Below are 26,826 nucleotides of genomic sequence, written 5' to 3'. Positions count from 1 at the left end.
GTTGATAGCATACCAGTGTTTTATTGCTGAACAGTGTTTGCACAGTTTCCATTTCCCAGTCTGGCCCCACAGTGAGTTGGCTTGGGGTGGGCAAAGGGACGGGAGGGAACACAGCTGGGACAGGGATGTTCCATGCCACATGGCATTACGTTCAGCAATAAAAATTGAGGTGTAATATCTTTCCAGAGCAGCTATTGCTCGGAGACTGTTTGGGCATCAGTCTGCTTGTTAGATATGGTGACTGCTTTTGTATCACTTCTTTTCTTTTCTTTTCTTTTCTTTTCTTTTCTTTTCTTTTCTTTTCTTTTCTTTTCTTTTCTTTTCTTTTCTTTTCTTTTCTTTTCTTTTCTTTTCTTTTCTTTTCTTTTCTTTTCTTTTCTTTTCTTTTCTTTTCTTTTCTTTCCTTTCCTTTCCTTTCCTTTCCTTTCCTTTCCTTTCTTTCCTTTCCTTTCCTTTCCTTTCCTTTCCTTTCCTTTCCTTTCCTTTCCTTTCCTTTCCTTTCCTTTCCTTTCCTTTCCTTTCCTTTCCTTTCCTTTCCTTTCCTTTCCTTTCCTTTCCTTTCCTTTCCTTTCCTTTCCTTTCCTTTCCTTCCTTCCTTTCCTTCCTTTTCTTTTCCTTTTCTTTTCTTCTTTTCCTTTTCTTTTTTCTTTCTCTTCTCTTCTCTTCTCTTCTCTTCTCTTCTCTTCTCTTCTCTTCTCTTCTCTTCTCTTCTCTTCTCTTCTCTTCTCTTCTCTTCTCTTCTCTTCTCTTCTCTTCTCTTCTCTTCTCTTCTCTTCTCTTCTCTTCTCTTCTCTTCTCTTCTCTTCTCTTCTCTTCTTCTCTTCTCTTCTCTTCTCTTCTCTTCTCTTCTCTTCTTCTCTTCTCCTTGTTTCTCTCTCTTTTTATTCCTTCCTTCATTTATTGAACTCAGTCTCAACTCATGAGCTTTTCTTGCTTCTGCTCTTCTGACTCTCCTCTAGGGTGGGGAGGGGAGAACGAGAAGTTGTGTGGGTATTTAGTTTATGGTCAGGGCCCACCAACCACAGAAACTATATAGTGATTTCTCATTTTACATAACTTTCCAGTACAGGTTGTTTGCATTTTAGTACACAACAGAATTGTAAATTTACATATTATCGTTATCACATTCGAGACAGTAATTAAAACTTCAAATGGAAAATACCTTAAACTAAAAACCTGGTCTAAGCCATAAACAAGTTACACCAACATTCAATATAAGAATTGCATTACAGGTCTAAACACAGTAAACCTAAAATTATCTGTCCCTTCCTGTTTCCATTGAAAATGATCCTTTTTTACACTTTCTTTTAAATGATATTCCCTTCACTTTTCCCATACCTTCTGTTTCAGTGCTATTTTCAGTGATATACCTGTGTACACAAATATGGAATTTCCATCACTGAAATACAAAGCAGGAATGAAATGTCAATATTCTCTTTGTAACTGATGTTTTATTCCTACCATGTATTTCAATAGGTAGAGTAAATGTCAAATAAATAGCAATTACACAATGAATACATGACATTTTATATATTTGGTGACTAAACATGACAAAAAATATTTACTGAAGATATATTTTCATTGAAATTCTGACCCGCCCCCAGGAAAAAAAAAAAAATACAAGCAAGAAAATATTTAGTCTTAGTTAAAGGACTGTTAAATTTCTCTTTGAATAAATTCAAGCCTAAATTCATTCAGTGTGACATTTAAGAAAGAAGGCATTGCTTAACTGAAGGACAAGGAAGTGAGGCAGGAATTTTAATTTTTCTACATGGATTTTTAGTGCTGAAGGAAGACACACAATTGACAATACTGGCAGCTAAAATCCTTTGCATTATCTATGGACTTGGTATGCATTGCTAACATCAGGTAATCTCCTGTCCATCTCACAGCAATTTTGGTTAAATTTTGACCTCTGGAATCATTCCTGGAGAATCAAGAAAGCTGCCTGTCTGTTCATTTTATGGCTTTCATGGTGATACAGAAAAAAAGAGATTTGTTATTACAGAATCACAGAATCACAGAATTGTAGGGGTTGGAAGAGACCTTGAAAGATCATCGAATCCAACTCCTCTGCCAAAGCAGGTTCCTTAGAGCAGGCTGCCCAGGTAGGCATCCAGACAGGCCTTAAAGAGATTGGCCAAATCCCTCTGTCTCCCACACCTCAGGTATTTATACACATTGATGAGATCCCCTCTCAGTCTTTTCTCCAGGCCAAACAGACCCAGGTCTTTCAGCCTTTCCTGATAAGGAAGATGCTCCAGGCCCCGTATCATCTTTGTGGCCCTCCGCTGGACTCTTTCCAGGAGATCCCTGTCTTTTTTTGTACCAGGGAGCCCAGAACTGGACACAGTACTCCAGGTGAGGCCTGACCAGGGCAGAGTAGAGGGGGAGGATCACCTCCCTTGACCTGCTGGCCACACTCCTTTTAATGCATTCCAAGATCCCAGTGGCCTTCTTGGCCACCAAGGCACACTGCTGGCTCACAGTCAACCTGTCATCCACCAGGACTCCCAGGTCCTTCTCCGCAGAGCTCCTCTCTAGCAGTTCATCCCCCAGCCTGTACTGATACATGCGGTTGTTCCTTCCCAGGTGCAGGACTGTACACTTGCTCTTGTTAAACCTCAGTTGGTTTCTTCCTACCCATCTCTGTAGCCTGTCCAGGTCTTCTGGCACAGCCTTCTGGCATGTCAGCCACTCCTCCCAGCTTTGTGTCATTGGCATACTTGCTAAGGGCAGACACTATTCCCTCATCAAGGTCGTCGATGAAGATGTTGAACAAGACCAGACCCAGCAACGACCCCTGGGGAACACCATTAGTAATAGGTCTCCAGACAAACTCTGCGCCACCTATCACCATCCTCTGAGCTCAGCCAGTCAGCCAGTTCTCCACCCACCTTACTGTCCACTCCTCTATCCCACACTTTTGCAGCTTTGCTCTCAGGATGTCATGAGAGACAGTATCAAAAGCCTTGCTAAAGTCAAGGTAGATGACATCCACTGCTCTCCCCTCAGCTACCCAGCTGGTGATGCCATCATAGAAGGCAACAAGGTTGGTTGAGCATGACTTCCCCTTTGTGAATCCATGCTGACTACTCATAACCTTCTATTCTTCCAATTGCTTGGAGATGGCATCCAGAACAAGCTGTTCCAACACCTTTCCAGGGACAGAGGTGAGACTGACTGGCCTATAGTTTCCCAGATCTTCCTTCTTGCCCTTCTTGAAGACCAGAGTGACATTGGCTATCCTCCACTCTTCAGGCACCTTTCCTGTTCTCCAGAACCTTTCAAAGATGATACAGAGTGGTTTGCCAATCACCTCCGTCAGCTCCCTTAGCACACGTGGATGCATCCCATCAGAACCCTTGTTTTTGTGTGTGTTGAGCCCACTCAGACACTATCATGATATTCTGTAGATGTGTCTACTAAGAAGAAGAATGAAACACCTTGCATCCACCATAAATTGTCACTCACTTTATCTTAATGAAACACCTTGCATCCACCATAAATTGTCACTCGCTTTATCTTAGTCACTGGATATAAACATGAGAGAAAACTGCTTCTGCAACAACCAAGCTAGTAGATCCATCATATTGAAAACTCTAAGTAAACAGAGATTGAGGAAATATACATGAGTTCTAGACAGCTTGAAATGAACTGAAAGTTTTCTTCAGATATACAATGAAAAAGCAATGGACATTTTACTTTAGTACTTATTTTTGTAAATGGTGAAAATAGGAAGGTAAAACAACTGACTATCCCTTAAAATTATAAGGTTAATATAAGACTACATCATTAATGTAGGTTAGTTTAATAACAAAATTGGCTTTAGAGAGCCATGTTACACTCTGGAATGAACTACTTAATTTTAACATTTTACACTTGTGCCTTTAAATTATGGTGTTGGCTTTTTTTGGTTGGTTGGTTGGTTGGTTGGTTGGTTCTTTATTCTTGCTTAGTTGGTTCATTGGTTGGTTTCTATTTCTTTTAGACAAGTCCATGAAGACAATCCTCTAGAGATCAGCATTTTAAGTTTTATAAATGACAGCTTCTACTAGGACACAAATATTTTAGACCACATTTGTGAAAGGAGACTCACAAAATCAATAAATAAACTAGGGATTTTTAGCAATACTTGAAGAACAAGATGAGAAGATAACTGTTGTAATATTGATATCCATTTAACATGATGTTGTCTACAATTATATACCTAATACTGGAAATTCTCTGTCCCAATTGTATGTTCATGTTCAGGTAATCAAAATGTTTTCAGTTTTAGCTAAGCAATGTGATAAATTGCCCTTACATGCATGTAAACAACAATTGATCATCTTTAGCTGCTGTTCATCAACTCTACTGATAATTCTAAAATATATTAAGTATCTACCCCAATTTATAGTTTTGACAAAGAAAACAAACACAAAACAAAACAAAACAACAACCAAAAAAAAATGGAATAAATGTATCTTTTTGACCTTTCCAAAACTTCAATGTTCTCCTTCATATTGGTGATAAAAAAATCTGTGACTGTGCTAAGCTGTATTCATTTCCGTAACAATAATGGACTTAGGATACAGTAGTTTTCCTGACCATAGATGAAAATAGGTGTTTGTACACTTGGAAATGGTGTATTTCAGCTCCTCATCACAACGGGGAGACATGGCATTCTTACCTGGAGAGCAATTGTTGTGTTTCAAAGCCATTGTGCTCATTATGTAAGAACTTTTTTTTTTTTTTTGTCATTACTTTGATGATAATAAATGTTGAATTACTGATACTAATGTCTTGTCTATTCTTGAAGCCAGTAGAAACCTGTAGTGTAAACCAGTTTCTGGCAGTGTCAGGTAGAGATTTTATATCAGCATTGTTTTTATAAAGATTTTCTTAAATCCAGGTGAAAAATATTCATACTAGAATACCTGATGTTACATGGTTGTATGTAAATAATGTTGATGTTCTTGGGAAGACTTTTGTAATTTATGTGAGATTATTCTCTGTGAGTAGTATAATTAAATTTAATTCATGACCATAACTCTGAGGAAAGCCTAATTCAAAACCACCTTTTTCAAACATCCATAGTTTTAGAGCTTGGAATCTGACTATTAGTATCGTTCACTGGTAAAAATGAATGTCCTTTTCACATTGAAGTGTTTATTTGTGCATGAGTGAAAACTGTTTTAAGGTTCTTTTAAAAATATTACCAGAATTTGATTTTGCTTCTTTGGTCACATCCTTTGATGACAGCATTTTTACCATTTCATTTCATCTGAATTTGTATTTTGACCATTTCATTTAATTTAAGTTTCTTGAAGAATGAAGACATCTTGTGTGCCATAATCTTTATAATTCAACAGTTATATCTTTAGAGAATGTGTTGAATAAATATTTGAAATATGATGAAAGCTGTACTTCCACACCCTAATTTTGTTCTGCTGAAAAAAATCGGATGGTTACTTCCAACCAATCGAATGGCTGGAGCAAGACATTGATTGATGATTTTACATGTCTTTCATTTCATTCTAGCAACACTGTACAGTATATACCAAATTTTAGACAGGATATATATGGAGCAGCTTTCTCTACATCTTAACTCTAGTGAGGTATCAAAGCACTCATGAGCATCTATTTTAGTATTATAATTATGAATTATCAAAGTGATGGACACAAATGAAACTGCTGGATAATGCTGAGCACTGCAATTTTGTGAGTGATATTATAATGATCGATAGTGCTATTATTTAAGTGGAAAGATTTGAGTGTCTGTTTATGTGTTGGATGTCTCCATGCCATCAGTATATGTAATGATTGTGCCACTGACGCAGATATACATCATTTGTCATGACTGGAACAGGTAAACTCTGTCAAGAGTTTCAGATTAAGAACATGCATTATAGTGCATTTGAATTACGACATTAAACTACTTGATCTGCCCCATTTTAGCTCCAATAATTTCTATTTTTTATGCTTCATATTAGCATTAGGTCAGGTGAAAGAGTTCAGAGAGTATGTGAATATTTGTGTACATCAAATTCTTGTTTTATAACAGTTGCAGTTCTCACCTACTCTGTTGCTCCATTCTGCTTCACTGTGCACTCAGTTTTCATATTCAAAATAGATGTCAGTAAAAAATAGCATATCTTGTTTGGTTTGTGGCCCAATCAACACACTTAGATTTCTGCCTGTAACTGTCACAACATAACTCAAAATGGAATCCATTTCACTGAGTCTAGTTTCTCATCTTTGCTCTAAAACTTTCTCATAGCCTCATTGCTTGCCTGCTTATATCTGAATGAATGCATATAATAACTTTTTCTTCTCAATACATTCAGAAACATATTTTGGAAAATGTTTAAATTTCCTCTGCCTGACACCTTATGCAAAAGGTGTAAACTGTAGGTGTAACCACAAAAGATGTAACTGCTACTGTTCTGATAGAGTGTATCATTCACGAAATATGAAGATGCGTATCTTCAGCTTAGTCCAGCACAATCCTCAACCGTATTGCAAACCTGGAAAACAGAGAAGAGGCTATAAATATTAAATAGGTAATGGAGAACAAGTGGGGCTAGCATGGTGGTGAAACACGGTTTTATATAAATAGAAGGATGTTAAAAAGTTTTAGAAGAGTACTTAACAGTCAGGTCTATTAAAATGTTGCTGGAGATCTTCCCAGATTTGTGAACAGTTGCATGTAGAGCTTTCTGAAAGATAGATAGGTATCATTTATAAGGTAGTTGGCATGACAAACCTTTGCTACCAGCAAAATAATTAACTGTATGTTTGTTAATATAATGACAAAGTAAATGTTCAAAAGTATTTTTTCTAGGAAAATATGTTTCTTGACAGCATTTTTGCATGCTTATCACATTTTACTTATACCAAAAATACTTTTTCTTTTATCATAGAATGAATCATAGAATGGCTCGAGTTGGAAGGGACCTTAAAGATCATCTAGTTCCAATCTTCCTGCCATGGGCAGGAATGCCACCCACTAGATCAGGTTGTCCAGAATCCCACCCAACCTAATCTTGAATACCTCCAGGGATGGGGCATCCACAGCTTCTCTGGGAAACCTCTAAACCTCCTCTCTTTTAGTTTTAAACCATTGTAGTGGTTTTATGTGGCAGAGTTCTGGTAGCAGGGGTGCCATAGGGGTGGCTTCTGTGAGAAGAATCCAGAAGCTGCCCCATGTTAGATAAGGGTCCCACCGCTGGCCAGAGCTGGGCCAATAAGTGATGTTGTTTGTGCCTCTGTGAGAACAGAATTAAGACAGGGAAAAAAAAATGCTGGGGAACAGCAGCTGGGAGAGAGAGAGGAGTGAGAAACAGCTTTGCAGTCACCAAGGTCAGTGAAGGAGGGGGAGAGGTGCTCCAGGCGCTGGAGCAGAAAAGTTCCCTGTGGCCTGTGGTGAGCGACATGGTGGAGCAGGCTGTCCCCCTGCAGCCTATGGAGTAACACTGTGGAGCAGATCTCCATGCTGCAGCCCGTGGAGGAGCCCCCCGTGGAGCAGGTGGATGTGGCCTGAAGGAGGCTGGAGCCCATGCAGGAGCAGGGTGTCTGGGAGAGCTGCCACCCATGGGGGACCCAGGTTGGAGCAGTTTGCTCCTGGGGGATGGACCCTGTCGTACGGACACATATCCGTAGTGGTTCTTGAAAAGCTGCTGCCTATGTGAAGCCCCCACAGGATCAGTTTGAGAAGGACGGCATCCCATGGGAGGGACCCCACTTTGGAGCAGGGGATGAGAGTGACCAAGAAGGAGTGGTGGAGACAAAGTGCTATTGACTGACTGCAGCCCCCATTCCCCCATTCTCCTGCACCGCTTGGGGGAGAAGGTGGAAGTGGGTGGATGGGAAGAAGACATTTTTGATTTCTTTCTTTTGTTTCTAATTTCTCTAGCTTTTTGGTAATAGGCAATAAATCTTACTGTCTCCCTACTCTGAGTCTGTTTTGCCCATAACAATAATTGTTGAGCGATCTCCCTGTCCTTATCTCAACCCCTGAGCCCTTTGCATCGTATTTTCTCCCCCTTCCTTTTTGAGGAGGAGGAGTGAGGGATCAGCTGTTGTGGAGCTCGGCTGCCCACCCAAGTAAAACCACCACATGCTTTCCCCCTTTTCCTGTCATTATCTGCCTGAGCAAAAAGTTGCTCTCCATCTTTTTTTAAGTCCCCTTTATGTACTGAAAAGTTGCAATATGGTCACCCTGGAGCCTTCTCTTCTTTAGGCCAAACATTCTGAGTTCTCTCAGCCTTTCTTCACAGGAGAGGTGCTCCAGACCTCTGATCTTCTTTGTGGTCCTCATCTAGACCCATTCTAATAGACCCACATCCTTCTTTTGCTGGGGACCCCAAACCTGGATGCAGTACTGCAAGTGGGGCAGAGTAGAGGGGAACAATTACCTCCCTCAACCTCACATCTGTTGATGCAGCTCAAGACACAGTTGCCCTTCTGGGCTGTAAATCCATGAGTTCTATTCCCAGTCTGTCCTCACGTCTGGATTGCCCCGACCCAGTTGCAGCACCTTGCACTTCAACTTTCAACTTGTTGAATCCTATGAGGTTCACATGGGCCCACTTCTCAAGCTTGTCCAGGTCCCTTTGGATGGCACCCCTTCCTTCTATTGTATCGACTGCACCACTCATCTTTGTGTCATCTGCAAACTTGATGAGGGTGCACTCAATCCCACTGTCTATGTCATTGATAAAGACAGTAAACAGCACTGGTCCCAGCACAGACCCATGAGGAACACCACCCAACACGAGCCTCCACCTGGACATAGAGCCCTTGACCACAAATCTCTGGGTGTGACGTTCAAGCCAATTCCTTAGCCACTCATTTGTCCACATTTCAAATCCCTGTCTTGCCAATTTGGAGATCAGGATGTCATGTGGGACTGTATGAAAGGCCTTACAGAAGGCCAAGTAGGTAACATTGGTTTGTCTTCCCTTGTCAACTGATGCCTCCACTCCATTATAGAAGGCCAACAGATCAGTCAGGCATGATTTGCCCTAGATGAAGCCATGCTGGCTGTCTTGGATCACTTCTTTGTCCTGCATGTGCCTTAACGTTGCTTCCAGAAGGATCTGTTCTATGGTCTTCCCAGGCACAGAGGTGAGGCTCACCAGTATTAATTTCCCCAGGTCCTCCTTTCTACCCTTTTCAAAAACTGAAGTGAATTTTCCCTTTTTCCGGTCATTGGAAGACTTTAACTGACTGACAGGACTTTCAAATATGATTGGGAGGGGCTTTACAGCTACAATAGCCAGTTCCCTCAGGACCCTGGAAGGCATGTCTCTGGGCCCCATAGACCTGTATCTGTTCAGCTTCATCAGGTGCTCTAAACCTGCTCTTTGCTTACAGTGGGAGGGACTTTGCTCCCCCCAGCCCTCATTTTCAGGTTCAGGACTCGAGAAATGTGGGAAGCCTGAATGGCATTGAAGACTGAGGTAATGAAATTGTTGAGTATGTCAGCCTTCTCCATATCTGACATTAACATTTCTCCCTTGTTCATCAAATCTCTCGTTTGCTTGGCTTTTCTTTTCTGGCCAATGTACCTATAGAATCCCTTCTTGTTATTCTTCACATCCCTTGCCAAGCTCAGCTCCATCTGTGTCTTGGCTTTCCTGATCCTATCCCTGTACATCCTGACATCATCCTTGTCCACTTGTCCCTGCTTCCACTGCCTGTGCATTTCCTTCTTGCACCTCAGTTTGACCAACAGGTCCTTGCTCAGCCATCCCAGTTGTCTGCCCTCCCTGCCCTCTTTCTTACACAGGGGATGGAGAGTTATTGTGTTCTATGGAAAACATCCTTAAAGAGGATTTTGTATTATTATTATTTGCTTATTTGTAATAGGAATGTGACAATCTTCCTTTCATTAATTAATCTTTGCAACGGATCACATAACTGGGATAATTTACTGTACTAGACAGATACATCAGTCTGTTCATGGAGCAGGGAAAAAGATGAGATACTGTTGTACTGACTCGATACCTAAAAATAGCTAAAATCACTCATTGATAAGTAACCTTTTTGTAAGAATTATCTAAAGCAACTAACCTATTATATGCTTCAACTAACCTAAATATTTACTAAATAATTATATGTTTGTCTATCATCAAAGCACACTGTTACCACCTAAACAAAACCTGCCCTTTTATTTTCCATATTTGATCCAGATTACTTCCTGAACTTATCTCATCAACCTGTAGCTGTTTCCTACATTTATTACTCATTTATTCTGCTTTACAAAGAGCAACATTTATATATTACTTATGCCAAGATTTTTTCTTTCAGTTTGTTTCTAGAAAATATCACCATGTTTCTACTTCAGATGACCTTCCAGCTGTTTTCCAGTTATGGTAAAAATGAAATATATGCCCCTAAGATACCTTTTCATTTTCTCTTATATTCTCTCCCTTCTTTTTCACTCATGCTTAATTAGTATTCATTGCTTACTGTTAAAAATCATGCATAGACATGCAAAAGTGTTTGACTTGATGGCCAAATTTCTTGCACTTTTTTGCTAGTTTACACTGGAATCGTGCTAGTTTGTTTACCACAAAATTCAGTACTACTTAAATAATCACAGGGTTTCTTACAGAAAAAAAAAAAAATAAAATATATATATATATATATATATATATATATATAATATATTTATATATTACTAAGTGTGAGAAAATGAAGTAATAAAGTGCCTTTTGTTAAAAGTGTAGAGCAGTGTCATTCTTGTTTGTGATACCCTGCAGCCTCCAAAATCCTTGAAAAGCCTCTGTATTTCATCAGGGAAGGATCAACCTTCCCCACGTTTCAGGGGAATCATCTGATCTTGTCTTTCCAAATAATATAATACAAAAATAAAGTATTTAAATGAAAAAGACTACTGTCCATTCCAAGTTGTTACTCTCCTTATTTAAAAAATTCTGTTGCTAAGAACTTGTTCCTTATCTGCAGTATATATAAATTGTGTGCAAATGTATATAGACTCCTGTAAGGCCATTTAATTTGTGCCATTTTAAATTTTTTACACAAATTGAACAGTACTTTCAAATTGTTAATTTCTTAACTAGATTCAGTGAATAAATAGTTTACATCTACACAGGTTTCCCCACTTTCCCAAAGCCTAAAAGAGTGAAGAAATAAAACACACAGAACCTCAGTTTTGACATACCTTTTTTTTCCTGTATGCTTAGATGGTTGCTTTGGGCATTCATCCCACTTCTCCCACTTCTCCTGTAGCCCAGAAATATAAACCATGATTTTCAGAATTTTTCAAATTCTGAAGGCCTTTGAATTTCAATGCCTTTTAATTTTTTTTGTTTGTTTGTCTGTTTCCTTTTCATTTTCAGCACAGTATCTTCATACAGTTGATTAGCCTGTAGGTTTTTCTGGGCACTGTACTATGTCCTGGGCCCAGGACTACTTCCACTAGAAGACTAGCCCATTCATTTTTGACAGTATCAGCCTGTTAGCTAAACATATAATAGTAAAAAAATACCCTAGGATGCCTATTAGCCCTCAGAGTAAAGACACAAAGTTGACATGTGTTAATTTTGCCTGTCAGTTTGCATCAGTTTGTAATGAATGAATGTGATACAGTGTGGTGACATAAAGACAAGCATTGAATCTTTCTATCAATAGACACTTAATTTGCTTTCTTAACAGTTTAACTGAACAGATCCTCCTTCTTCAGCATGACAATGTGTGCACACTCACTAAAGAATATGCCAGCAAAGCACAGAAAAAATGGGATACAGGACCATGTCTCTTATTTCAGTTCATGTGAGATTCTGTCAGGGGCTTCCTAGCAAGAACAACATTTCAGGACATGATCTCTTATATTAACTCTCCTACATTCTCTATGGTGGTTGAGCTTTAGAAATGTATCATTGGTTCTTAAAGCATACTTGTGAAACATACTTTTTAAAATACAGCTACAAGTACATGTCCTGCTATATACATGGCAGCTAATCTTTGGCATTTTTGCAGCATCATTATTTATAAGAACTTTTGGCCTACTGTGATGTTTTGGCAAAGAGCAGAGTGCTTGTGTTGTGGGATCTGTTGTCCTTACAACAGGTAGACAAATCCCATCATAGTTACCACAATTCACATAACTTTCTCAAGTAGAGGCAGAATTGCACCTTCCAAAGGAGGCTGCAGCAGGATATATAATTAATTGGCCAGTAATAGTATACGTTCTGCTTTCTGTGCTGTACACTCAGCGTCTCCTGACTGATCTTTGCTGATCAGAAGCCTACATTAATTCTAAAGGGGGAGCTTTATTCTGTGAATGATGCTGAGCTAAAACAGTCAAGGTTTTTGTTGTTATTGTTGTCATTGTCTTCTTTTTTTTCTTTTTTTTTTTTTTTTCTGACCTTTATTTTAATTAATGTGAAAGGATTGGGCTGTCTTTGCTGATGTTGTTGTTTGTTCTGTTTTGTTTTTCACTGTATGGCTTTCCTAGCCTGGAATCCACTAAAGCCTAGCATCATTTTCCCTTGAGCACAAAATTTTTTATGAAGTCCAGCCAAACTCACTATGTCATTGTCTCAAGTCTCTGACAGTTTACAACATTGTCTCTAGTCTTTTTTCTCTTTGATGTAATTGTAAGAACCTATCATATTACCACTAAGGCCTTTGACTGTGAATAATTTTATTTGGTTTGTAACCTTTATTTGTCTTGTGCTTGCAAGCTTTTAATGGACTGTATACTCTTGTTTTCTTGTCTGTTCTTATTTTTTATTTCCAGTCTCATTTATCTCCTGACATCTACTTACTTCAGAGCCTCCTTTTTCCTATTTATTATCTTTATTCATCTGCAGAATATTCCTTCCCTTTTGTTCTATGTTATTGTATTAAATACTATGAGTGTGGATTTGGCATATCTGCTGCACGTAATCGGGGGGGGTAGGGAGAGGCAGGAGGGAGGAGGTGGTTTAAAAAAAAAAAAAAAAAATGAATTATTATCAGTCACTTTCTTTTCATACCTCAGTTTCTTCACAGTGAAGAATTATGGATTCAGTCACCAAACATTCACATCCATTGACCATTGTTCAGTTAGGGCCAGACTTTTAGACATGGCTGAAGTTGAACAGCACGTGAACCTCACTAAGATTAATTCTGTGAGCAGCAATGATGGCATAATGCAGCTAATATTTCTCTGCCATCCAAAACATGTTTCCTTGAATTCTAGTTGTCACACGGTGCCTCTTCCTGGGACGTATTTCCCCATCCTTTTAGAAGATCATAGTTTAAAACAGCTGCCACAAAAATACTTATTGTAAGACCAAGTTCCTTGTCCTATACAATTATCCTCTTTAAGCTGTAGCATAACCATTGTGATAACAAAAATAAAAATGTACAACAATAGTAGTAGTGGCAATATTTTATCAAGAACTAAAATATTTTAACTATTTTAACATTTCATGTATGTAGTATGCCATAAAATATATAGAATAAAATATTAATGAAATATTACATAATAATATAGACTTCTGTCTCTCTATTTAACAACAGAGACATTTGAGCTAAGTGGCAATTATTGAAATATAGAATAAAATATAAACTGATTGGTGTATTTCTTCCAACAGCATGAATACATTTGTATTTTCATATTGCCATCTGTATAGCATTAACCACATTGAATACTGAATAATTCTGAAAATTGGGCTATTTTAGTATCTAAATATATGTGCAAATGATTGTGCAATGAAAAAAAACTAATTGAAAAAAGAAACCTCTATAAAATGGAGTATAAGTACTTAATTTCGACTATTTTAAGAATGTTAGCAAAGGTTCTCCAAATGTATAAACATCCTGAGCTGTGTAGAATGTAATGGAAAAGAAACTCTCTTGTTCAGAATCCATTTCTATATTAGACACATATGCAAGATGTCTCCATTCTAGTTGAATTATTTGCTGCTGGGTTATAAAGGTGAGCTTAGCAGTACCGTCAGCCGTATCAGTGAAGGAATATGACTGTTTAGCCCTTTTAGATGGCAGACATAACTATAACTAGCTAGATTCTTCCAAGAAGAATAGGTTTTCCAACTTGAGAGCTAGTCCCTGGTGTTCTTTTTCTCAGTACTCACTGGGTCACTGTCTTTAACAGAGGATTATTATTATTATTATTATTATTTCTTCTCCTGTTGTGTTCAAATTGTTAAACAGTATACCTGACACCAACAAAAAAATAGTGCTGCATAATAAAAGTGCTGCATAAAAAAATATGGCTGCAGAAATCATGACAGACTAGAAAAAAAACAGGGGTAGGGTACTTATGATTTTTTGGATCATTTCAGCCAAGTAATATTTTTAACCAATTTACTCCAACATTTGTGATATTTTCAAATAATTTATGCATAAATTGTAGCCTTGATCAAACCAATAAATATCTAGAGATCCCAACTCTACCTTAAATTTTGGGAACAGTATTTTGTTAGCTTTGTGAACATTCCTAAGCTGCTGCCACATTTCCTTTCCCCTTTCTTTTCATGTATGATATTTTATTCCACAGAATACTGATGGCTTTCCTTGTAAAGAAGGCCAGAAAGGATTGCAGATTAGTTCTTCATAGAAGTTACAAATTGTCAGTAAATATCCTGGAGTCCTGGAAGGAGTCTCAAAAGATCATCCTGCTTATCCCATTGTCTTAAGGAACGCTCATCTGCAAACTAGTGAATTCTGACAAGTGTTTGCATAGCCTGTTCTTACTGTTTCCAAGATTTTCCAGATGCCTAACCTGTAATAAATGAGTATAGAGAAAATATTCTTTCAGATTTTAAAACTATTGTCACCCCCTTGATCCTCAAATACTCACTTTTGGTTAGCTTATTCAGTCTTCTGGGTAAAACACATTTTCTGCATTTATTTCCATTCTTTCTAGTTGCTGTCTTTTGGACAACACCAAAGCAACTCATACTTTTCTAAAATCTAATCTAATCTACTTCTGAAGAGTATATACTTCTGCTTTATGCTTTCCCATGTGATTGTTGCCTTTATAACAATCCCATGATACTTCTTTGGCTTGAGATCCACTGTAGCTCCTGGCTGCTACCTAACCAGCTGATGTCTCATATATTCATGCAGTACTTAATCCTACTAACATATAGTACTTTGTACTTTTCCCTGTTGAATTTCATCTTAGGTTTTTCACTCCATTGCTTCAATTTGTCAAGATAGTTTCAAATTCTGTTCTTGCCCTTCAATGTACTTGCTCTCTTTCCTTCCTTGGTATTGTTTGCGAATTTAATTAGCACACCCTCTATTGTCAATTTCTCCTTCTAGCCCCAGTCCTGTGGATTCCACTCCACATGCCTGAAAGCAGAAAGTAAACACTAAAAATATTTCTAAATTATCTCCTGTGGCCAATTACATTCCTAGCATGATATTTATGCATATTGAGGTCAAAGATGGAGAATATAAATGAGCAACTTAGGCACTTAAATTATGTTATAGCATTACACAGAGGGCACTTATAAATACTGGATAATATTAGAAATTTATAACGCAACCTTATACCAGTACAACAAGTAAGATTGCATTACATTATCTCTATTTCTGAACTTCTTAAGAATCAAGTTATATTCTAAACAAACATTCATACATATTTATGTCCTTTCATCATTGTTTTAAATTGTTTAGTGTGAGTTTAAGATATAACTTTCTATCATTTGGTTCCAGGAGAACATTCACTATTTATCATGTCACACTTTCTGTAAGAGTGAGTAAGTGAATAAAAAAATAATTTTTCTAAATTGATGGAAATGGCAAAGAAATTTAGAAATAAGTAGTCATTTTTATTACTAGAAAGTATCTAATCTTTCAACTGTTTGTTTACATCAGAACCACATTGATACTCTAAATATGATGATTTGATTTATATATATATATTTTTTTACTTGCTGTTTATTTCAGTTCTTACATGAATCCCATATGCTTTAAAATTGCAAATATATGTGCATATAATCAGAGAGCTCTAGTATCAGTATCTTCTGTCTGAGAGTAGCCAGGGAAATACACATTTCCCTCACAGAGAAATATAGGAAAATTAGAGTAGTGGTAACTAATGGAGTCATCTGATCTTAAAGAAAACTTACTTCCTCATCAGTTTGAGGGTGGTATTCTTTGAAGCATAAGGGATTATAGCTCTTTCTAATTTTATCTAAAAGAACTGTTGATGCCCTTTTCCATATAAATGTCTAATCTTTCTCTCAAATACTAATAAGATCTTGGCTTTCGTGATAAGCAGTGATGATCTATTCCAAAGCATTTATGCATTTCTTATTTGTCATGTCTCATGGCAGAACACCACTGACTGTCATTTTACAGCCAAGGAAAATATTCTTCTCTATTTTATCCTACCTGCTTAAAGTTTGTCTAATGATCCTTGTCAGTTTTTATCCAAGGGGACCTCACTGCTTAAGTGAAACACCATATAACCTAGATACTGAACAACAGTCCTGTGCTCTATAAAACCAGGCCCTTCTTTCTTCTGACACCTTTCTAGTACAATTCAGTTCCTGGTCTTTGCCTAGTTTGCATGCCATAAGAACAATCTTTAATAGCAAATATAACAACGTGGCAATTACAACTGTCCTATCCTACCCAAAGGTAAGGAATGTTATCCAGCTTTTATGAATAATTTTTTATTATAGGAAAATAATACTACAGTTTAATAAAATTATCTTTGGATATCCTTGAATAAATCTTGCTAGTTCTTCATATCTCTTTTTTCTTCATAGATGATCTAGCACTCCATTATAGATAAAAGTATAATCTATGAGATTTTCATCAACCATATACTGAAATGTGATTTGGTAGATTTATTTAGCCATGTAATTCCTTTCATATTCCGTTACAAGAATTTTAAGTAGCTATGTGCTGATTAACTTTGGAGGACGTCCAGAAGACAAGTTGTTTCACCATATTTTATTCAAGATGTTTGAACTTCACAACCACAAAAAATAATAAAATAATAAAATAAAATAAAATAAAATAAAATAAAATAAAATAAAATAAAATAAAATAAAATAAAATAAAATAAAATAAAATAAAATAAAATAAAATAAAATAAAAAACAACCCACACCCACACACTGGAAGAAAATTTTGCAGAACTTTGTATATTGCCTCCACTGTTTCCTTCTCATTTGCCAATATGCAAATAGAGTTATAAGAGCCTTTACTACAAGGAAATACCTGTATTTAAACAATAAACACAACTGGAAAAGGGAGATCAGTTAAAAGTCAAAAAAAAAAAAAAAAAAAGAAAGGCCACAGAAAATTTGTTTTAATAAAGAAATATGTTTTCAAGCATGTAACCCTTCCTATCTAGAAATAAACTGCATTCATCTGAACACATAGAAACAGCATTGGATAGAGTCATAATGAATGTGCATGAACTACCACAAGGAAGTGTACATTAGATGCAACATGCAACATGATATCTTTGCTCCTGCCCTGACAAAGAGCCATAGCCTTCAGAACGTGGTATTACCAATGATCTCGGCAAATTTACAGATATCCCAGAGGGGAAACAAAGTAATCAATTGATTGTCACAGAACCTGAGTGAGTCATCTTTCCACCTTCAATAAAGAAGGATGAAATGAAGTACTTGCACAGTGGGTCTGATGGATATGACAGGAAAATGATGTTCCGATTAATTAAAAGAAAAAAATATCAGGTCTATTGAAGTAACTACTGAACACCTCTTTCAGAAAACACCAACAAAAAATCCTCCGAAATGCTAACATTTGTTATGAGCATCCAAGAAGGTACTTGGAAGAATAATTTTCCATACTCTGTGATTTCCCACTACTTCAAATTACTTCAGGTATTCAAGCCTGCTTTTTAGCCCAACCACACAGCAACAACAACGTGTGTATTTTTAATTAATAAACACAGGCTCCTATACAAAGTTATTTCACTTTTTTTGCAAAGGGATAACTTTCACTATTTCCACCTTCAACAACTTACTGTGGCTACTCTTATTTCCAAATAGCCATACTCAGTAACCACAGTTCTTGTACATTTTCCTATTTGTGACTTCATTTCAAAGATTCATCCATTCAATTTATTTCCACCACTATCTTTAAATTTCTGTAGCATACTAACTGAATTGAAGCTCATTTCAAAAGTAACTGCTGTGTTTAAAACTTTAGCAAAAGTCATGAAAAATTTAATGTAGCTTAAAATTTTAAATTTATTTCTGTACATGTTATCAGGTTATAAGCTGCACCACATTAAAGACCTTCACAGAAACCACTTCAATTTATATTAGTGTTTTTTTAATGCCATCACATATTAACAAATAATTATCTTTATAATTCAAAACTATCATTTTTAGGGTTTATAGATCCCGTTTAACAGAATTTTGCAATTTTATTCCCAGGAAATGAGATGGATTTCATGGACTCCAGTTTTTGTTTGTTTTGTTTCATTTCTTTCAAGGTTTTAGTAAACATTGTTTGAGTGAAAACTTTTCCATTGTTACATAGTACAGAATTTCATAAATGTAAGTATATAAGCATGTACAATCATGGATATCTTCAAATAAAAATAAATTCATAGTCTTTAAGTGAGAAAATGTAAAGTTGTTTTGTTTTATGGAATCTTCAGAGGTAGAATAGAAGGCCAGAATGTAGATAAGGAATGGCATCAGCAACTGCAATGACACTGTTTCACCAAATATACCACGTTCTTAAACCAAGAATAAACATTTATTTTTTTTTTCTTCTCGTGGACTAAAAACTGGGGAGATATCCACTTTATCACTGCTTAGTCAACTGAAATATTCTTTCTTGTTAGGCTCTGTACAATGCTCTAACTTAAACTTGATATCCACATATTTAAAAAAAAAAAAAAAAAAAAAAAAAAAGTGTATAACGTTGGTTTTGCATATCTTTAAAAATGGCTAAAGTAGCAGTTAAATAATGAAGACAGTCAGAAGGCAAGCTTTCAGATTCAAATGGACAAAAATAGGTGAAAGAGGAATATTACATCTCTCCTTACTTACCACCTTACTTACCACCTGCACAGTAAAGCTCTTACCTTAAATTGTTCTGGCTTATTTTCCTGTCATTATGATGAGGATCCTCCAGAAACACCAGAAAGCTTTGCCAGGGTACTGATGGCATCTAAAGACTTCCCATCTAAATCAGTGTGAACATACACTTGGCAATGGCAGCTCTCCTATAGCGTCTTCTGCAAAGGATGAAAATGTGCCATTGAGTTTTCCTAATGAGGGTATCTAATGAAAATCTCCTTCCTTCTATCACAGTTCTCTGAAACCTTCTAGACAAGACAGGACAGAATTACATTTTTAAAACATTTTACTCTTTCTTGTATGCCAGCTCTCTATACCATATCACTCACTATTCAAATTGTCTTTTTTCCTACTTTGGATCAACAGAAGAGATGTGTATCAAAACATGACTTTATTTGTATACAATAATCACTATGTGTGCCCCATAGTTGCCATTATGCCATACTCTGCTCTGCAAGAAAAAGAATCCCAGAGCTTTCTTGGTCTCACAGAATGGGAAAACTGTTTTCACTACTGTAAGTAACTACCGAAAAACAGCAGTCACAGAAGTCCCTTGTACATCTCAAAGCTGAAAACTTACAGAAAGCAATCTGTAGTAAGTATGATACTGTTTCAGGTTTTAAGCTCTGCCTTTGATCTTTGGCCTTGTCTGGAATAACCAGTTTATTCATATGAACATCACTGTGTCTTAAGATAATCATTTCAGAAAAGAAATATAATAAATAAAATAAAATAAAATAAAATAAAATAAAATAAAATAAAATAAAATAAAATAAAATAAAATAAAATAAAATAAAATAAAATAAATAAAATAAAATAAAATAAAATAATTTTTCAACAGCAATAGGAAAAGAAAAAGAGAACAAATAACATGCATGCACATAGACCTTGAGTTTGCTTAAAAGATGCTAGATTGGGTAAGGTGAAAAACAGATCTTCTAGTCAGCTTCTTCAAGGAGTTACCTGCTTTATGAGACAGAAACCTCAAGAGAAGATGATGTAATGATGATGTAAATTCTTTTTCCTCTCTTGCTGAAGAGTTTTCCCAAAAATACGTCTGATACAGCATCTGCCCTATTATCCATTCTTATGTACTCAGAAGCATTTTTATGTGACACTTAATCCACTAAAGAAATGGGCTTAAAGTCTGAGTAGAGGCTTTATGGCTATCATTTCTTATGGTGTGAGATGTGTAACAGGGAAGTTACAGGAGTTTTTCCTTCCACAACTAGGCAGGATTTACAGAGCATAAATGAATATAATCCCATAGTTCTGATTTTTCTTCCTTCTACAGATAAGCACATACAGCTATGTTCTTGGTCTCTCTGCATTCTAATGATATAACAATTACGCAAAATAGGCATAGAATCAGAATGCTTTTTTCACTGAGTCATCATCTTAGTGACATACACAGACTGAAATTAAACTCTCAAAGAACTCAGTGTGACCATGCTATTCTTATTAAATCTTTCAAATCTCTTGCTATTTTCATTGTCTAGACTTCAATCTTTTTTCTCCTTAGTCAACTTTCACAGAATCACAGAATTGTAGGGGTTGGAAGAGACCTCGAGAGATCATCGTGTCCAACCCCCCTGACAAAGCAGGTTCCTCAGAGCAGGCTGCCCAGGTAGGCATCCAGACGGGCCTTGAATATCTCCAGAGAAGGAGACTCCACAACCTCCCTGGGCAGCCTGTTGCAGTGTTCCATCAACCTCACTGTGAAGACGTTCTCTCACATGTAACTGACTGAAGGCATTGAGATAAAGTCAGTTTTCTTCCATATATCTCATAACGTATGGAATAGTTTTAAAACACAATTTATGTATAGCCAATTAATTGTAAAACATTTTTGAAGCATAAAAGGTAATTTTAAATGGAAATATTGATTATCAATTTTATTTAGCTATATTTCAGCATAAAAATACTGAGGCCTATATGTCTTATCCTTTCTTTGTATTGCCATATTGCTGGGCTAAGAATAAAGTGTAGAGGCTTTACAAAAAGTCTGAATCTCTGGGTGCAAAAAGAATCTTAATATGACTGCTTTTACAGCTGAAGTAAAACTTTGTTGACAGTGATATGTGGTCACAAACTGAACAGCCTGGATTTGTCTGTAAGTATCCTTTTTGCCTACCTTTTAATATGTAGTACAGGGATTCACAGTCCAAATAATTAAGCTGTATACCATTTACCTCCATCACTAAACCCCATTTTGACACTTTTATGTCCTCTGCCTCCCCAGTGCTTTCACTATAAATTTTACTTTGACAGCTGAGGGCACTTAGTCTAACCTTCTCTTGAGCACTCATCTCTCCAGTTACCTGTATCTAGCTCCCATATAACTGTCAGCTCTTGCCTTATAAGCATTTGTAGTATGGATAGGATTGCTTGTGCTGCATAGTAATCTTAAGCTGGAAAGGAGGCTTTTCATTGGTTGCCCTGAAAGCCTGACCACCTCTTTTTATCATGAGTCTTCCCTTACAGAATTATTTTTCCTTCCTTACACACCTTCTTTCTCTTCTTTCTGGTGTAGTATTTTTTTCAGTTCAACACAGTCTTTAACCCCCACCCCACACTGCCATTAAAATATTTCTGATTCCAAAAATATTTCCTCCATGCCCTTTACTCAACCTCTTTTGCTTGCTTAAGGAGAATTATATATACCTAAAGTCTTTCTTGAGATTGCCAAATGCAGCATTAGTAATTGTGAATCTCTGCTGTCTCTCAGTTGCCTAACCAGTGAGTACCAGCTTACCCCATCATAGACTGATAGCTGAATAACCAAAATAGAATGACCACTGTTCTCCTGGCCCTGTGGTTGGTTTTCAGTTTATTGATGATTTTTGAAGTAAGAAGAGTCAGGCTGGCCAAAAAAATTGCTTAACTATTGTTCAAAGCTTGTGGACTGTACATGTATGTTTCACATCACATACATCTGATGAAGAGCATAATGCTCCCCTATGATGGCATTCTTCTTACTGTTCCCTCAATTATCTTTCAGTTGCAAGCAGACCAATTTCTTTCACTTATCCATTCCTCACATTTCTTTCACTAACCCACTTGGCAGCATGAAGGAGGCTGGAGTGGATCCAAAAAGGTTTTAGCATCTGTAAATACTGAACTGCAATGCTAACCCTTTGCTAACCCAGGAAGCTAAGTAAAATCTCTAAAATTAAATGAAGTATAAAAGCTCCCTATACACTGTTAGACAAAAGTTAAGCTTCAGAGAATGAAGTACAACAGCCAGCAAGCTGAGTAGGAAACACAGCTAGATAAGGCAACTAAGGATAGGAGTATATCTTAAACTTACACCGCCCACAACTTTGATTATCACTTTTCTTTGTAAAGTCAAGTGAATTTTTTATTTCAAGGACTTTAGCTTTGGAAAGGAAGAGCTATTGTATGTTTTCTGAAAAGAGGAGGAAAAAAAAAAAAAAAAGAAGGACCTGGCCATGCTAATCCTATGCTAATCCTGTTCATTGTTTTGCAGTCAAGTACTTAGATCATTTACCTGGATGGCTTAGGAAGAAATCTGTCCTTCCTCTGCCAATGTAAAAGAGCTATTCCTGTGCAGAGTTATTTAATCTTAGCTTTTGCAGGGCTATGTTCTTAACTGAATAGGCATCCTCCTTCCTCCAGTTAAAGCTGTGCTGTAGCACTGTGTTATGTTTCTGCATGTATTTATTAAATGAGAAAGTGAAGATTCATTAGAACACGGGGAGAGCAGGAGTAATTGTGTATCTTCAAGCTAGTGATTAAGGTGCTCACATGGGAGTGGGAAAGGAGAGTCTGGTTCCAGACCCAGCTCTACTCTCCTTATGTACACTAAATTAAACACACCTTCAATTTCTTGACTCTGAGACAAAATGACAAGGCATGCACTACATTCATATTACTAAGTCAGGGCTCCTTTTCTGCACAGCTGCTCTCCAGCTGGGTGGCCATCAACATGGACCAGTGCCTGGGCTTTTTCCTCCACCAGTGCAGGACTTTGCACTTCTCCTGATGAACTTCATGAGGTCTAAAGACCATTTCTCCAGTCTGTCCAGGTCCCTCTGGTCCCTCCCACAACCTTCTGGTGTATCCACCACTCCTCACCATTTGTGCCATCAAGAAAACTTGCTGAGAGTAAGCTCCACCCCATCATCCAGCACACGCATGCTGTGGATGGACCCAGTACTGGACCCAGTACTGACCCCTGGGGTACACCACTAGCTTCCAACTTCACTTTGCACCAATGATCACCACCCTCTGGGCTTGCCTGTTCAGCAAGTTTTCAATTCACCTCACTGTCTCCCATACATCAAGAGCTTGTCTATGAGTATCTTATGATGATAGATTCCAGTGGTGCCATTGTTTGATTTATTACTACTGATTAAGATGTAGTATTTAAGTATTTTATCTAATGATTGTTTCTGATAAAATTCATAAAACAGTCTCTGGACTATATCAGGCTGGACTGTATAAGATAACTGCAACAAATTTTATTTAATAGTGGAAAGGAGCAAATATACACTTAAATAAAAATGCAATTAAGCTAAGAAAGAAATTGTGCAGATTAAATTAAGGTTGCAATTAACATTAAATCAATAGTTTCAAATTATCTCATCACCCAAAGTACTGAAACAGGTAATCAAAACAAGTTATGACACTAAAAGATATTATTACTTTGTGGCCTCAACTTAGAAAATGTAGAGTAGCCTGTATCATTTTTTGTTATATCCCAACGTTATAACTAATGAAACCCACTGGTTTAGGTAATGAAGAGCAAAAATTATCTACAGATTGCCAGTGTCACTTCTTATTTTGTGTTTACACCATCCTTATTTGCTCAAGGCAGAAATAATTATATCTTCTTTATTTTGTAAAAGTATAGGCTGCCCTTCCAATTTTAGAGTAGTTCTTTATTTTCCTTCCATTCACAGAGGAATAGAGATAGCACACTTAACCTAAGTGTGGCTATTAATTTTATGTGCTACCAATGTTTTAAAAAGCACTATTTTAACCCAGAAAGAGCTACTGAATTTGTAGTGACACTTAGGTTCTTGTCTTGCAGATACTGGGATGACCCACACCTGTTCACTCATATACCCTGCCTAGCAAGAGAAAAGTCACAATAGCAGAAGATTAAATCAAAGAACAAAAAAACTTTTTAGGCTCTGTGGCAGTTGATGTTTACATCTTAAAATACAGGTAAGCTCTTCCATCAGTTTTTGGATAGCTGAGACAGCTGCCTGAAGTGTTTTACTTCCTGCCCCAACACCTTTCTAGAGACAAACGTGGATTCAGCAGTTGTTATGAGAGAAAGAATGGGAGGAAGGGGGAAGGGGGGAACTTTTGCCATACTTTGTAGTGATTTTTCCCTGTTTATTTTCCCTTAGTAATAATCTTTTATGACCAATTAAGTTAATTGAAATAGTAAATGAGAAACAAGTCATCATTTTAAGAGATCACCTAAATTTGTAACAAGCAAGCACTTTTGATACCACTGCAAAATATGTTTCTACTCAGGGTTCCACATTATCATGTTCTTTCTTGGATACACCAATTGGCTACCTTCTGCAACGTACAAGACTAAGCAAACAGATTCTGGAGATACGCTTTTTTTGTGTGTGTTAATTTCTTTTGGGTTTAATTGTTGCATTATAGTGTGGGAAGTCATATATCTTAACAAGTTAACTTGTTAACAAGCTAACGTCTGATACCCAAACTTTTAAAGTAAAATCAGGAAATCCAGTTGGAAGAGACTTATTTACCATTGTACTAAGTGCCTGGAAATAATTGAATTTTTATCATTTAAATTGTTAAGAGATTCTAAAACCAGTTCTGTTGTTGTTGATTTACTTTTCTACATGGAATTGATGTCAGACTGCCAAGATAATTGGCCTTTCCCTTTCTGTCCTTTCCAGTGCCTTCAAATTTCACGCAAACATTGTAATTCTACCTGACATCACTGATTTATATCAGTGGGTCCAATGGGGACATCTACCATATTATTTAATAATTTTGTCCAATCTCAGATGCATCATAATTTTATATTGTTATTTCAAAAAGAAGGTACACCATTAAGTTTCTGCTTTGAAAACATGGAATTGCTGACAATTATTCATTTGCTTAGAATTATTAAATAATAATTCATGGTAATCACCCTTTTGTACTTCAAAAATATCAAATGCATCCTTTCTAGTTTTCCACTCTGCATAAGACAAGCTTTCTTTTGACTGATTTTTGACTGATTTTCTATATTTCTTTTTCCTGACTTCCACATCTGTTCCTTGATAAACAGCTATAAAACTGTAAAAGTAAATGTCGTGGTTTAACCCGGCCGGCAGCTAAACACCACGCAGCCGTTCGCTCACCCTCCCCCCTCCCTCTCTGGGACGGGGGAGAGAAATGGAAAGTGAAGCCCGTGAGTTGAGATAAAGACAGTTTAATAAGACAGGAAAATAATAATAACAAAAATAATAATAACAATAATAATAATAATAATAATAATAATAATAATAATAATAATAATAATAATAATAATACAATGGTGATAATAGGAAAGTTATAATAATATGTACAAACAAGTGATGCACAATGCAATTGCTCACTACTCGCTGACCGATGCCCAGCCTAACCCCGAGCAGCCCGGCCCCCTCCCCCCGGCTAGCCACCCCTATATATTGTTTAGCATGACGTCAGATGGTATGGAATACCCCTTTGGCTAGTTTGGGTCACCTGTCCTGGGTCTGTCCCCTCCCAGCTCTTACTGTACCCCCAGCCTGCCCGTTGGCAGGACAGAGCGAAAGGCTCTGTCCTTGGCTTAGTATAAGCACTGCTCTGCAACAATTAAAGCATCGGGATGTTATCAGCACTCCTCTCATCCTAAGCCAAAACACAGCATTCCACCAGCTACTAGGAAGAAAATTAATTCTGTTCTAACTGAAACCAGGACAGTAAATAAAACTTTTTTTTTTTTTCCCAAAGCTCACATACATTTTATTCTTTTCCCTTTTTCCCTGATGAATTAATAGACTATGAGAATTATGAGACTGTTCTTAGAGGTAAACTCACTCAGTTAGAGGGAAAGATGAATTTTATATCAAAATGATTGATATAAAATTTTATTAAAAAAAAAAAAGAGTCTTAACTAGCAAAAAAAATGTACATGTGTTTGCTTGGAGTTGTAATGTTGACTTTAGAGGTGAGCATACGAAATGGCACAGCAAAAAGAAATCATGTACAGTAATATAGGCAATTTTTCAAGTCAAAGGTAGTCTTACCACTAATTTCGGTACCATTTGGTTATCCCTTAGAGTGGAATGGAGCAGAGAGAACAACATCAGGAAAGAGGAGAACAGGAAATTGAAATTTAAGGACATTGTAAGGGAGAACAAAAATAGTAAGCAACACAAAATAATTATGTAGACAGTACTGAAAAAGACATTTTTTTTTGTTTAAATATAGTTACTGTTCTACAAATCATCCTTGCATCCACGTAGTGTTTCTTGTTTGTTTGTTTGTTTGTTTGTTTGTTTTTTCCTAGAATCAAGCATTAGGAAGACAGCTTTGGTTTTAATTGACATTTTTCTTTTACTTACTGTTCTCTACAGTTTCAAGAGCATTATCTCTTGAGGACTTTCTACTGTTTTTATAGGAAAAGCTGATTTAGATAAAAATTTTTAGATAAAATCAGCTTTTAGATTTTAGATTTAGATTTAGATTTTTAGATTTAGATTTTTTAGATAAAAAGCTGATTTTACAGCCTATGCTTATTTCTGGTGGGAACA

General features: G+C 36.7%; 1 long non-coding RNA gene across 1 annotated transcript; it reads right to left on the bottom strand.

The window, feature by feature from the left end:
- Nucleotides 1-821: 821 nt before the first annotated feature.
- Nucleotides 822-25,681, bottom strand: LOC137850620 (uncharacterized). Its single transcript, XR_011092682.1, has 4 exons — nt 25,648-25,681; nt 19,057-19,209; nt 6,636-6,701; nt 822-6,509 (listed from the first exon to the last, which is right to left on the bottom strand). It is a non-coding gene; the product is annotated as an uncharacterized lncRNA (long non-coding RNA).
- Between the last annotated feature and the right edge of the window lie 1,145 nt (nt 25,682-26,826).

Source organism: Anas acuta, chromosome 2 (genome assembly GCF_963932015.1).
Source record: "Anas acuta chromosome 2, bAnaAcu1.1, whole genome shotgun sequence".
In the NCBI taxonomy this organism is placed as follows: Eukaryota; Metazoa; Chordata; class Aves; order Anseriformes; family Anatidae; genus Anas; species Anas acuta.
This window is presented reverse-complemented; position numbering and strand designations above follow the sequence as displayed.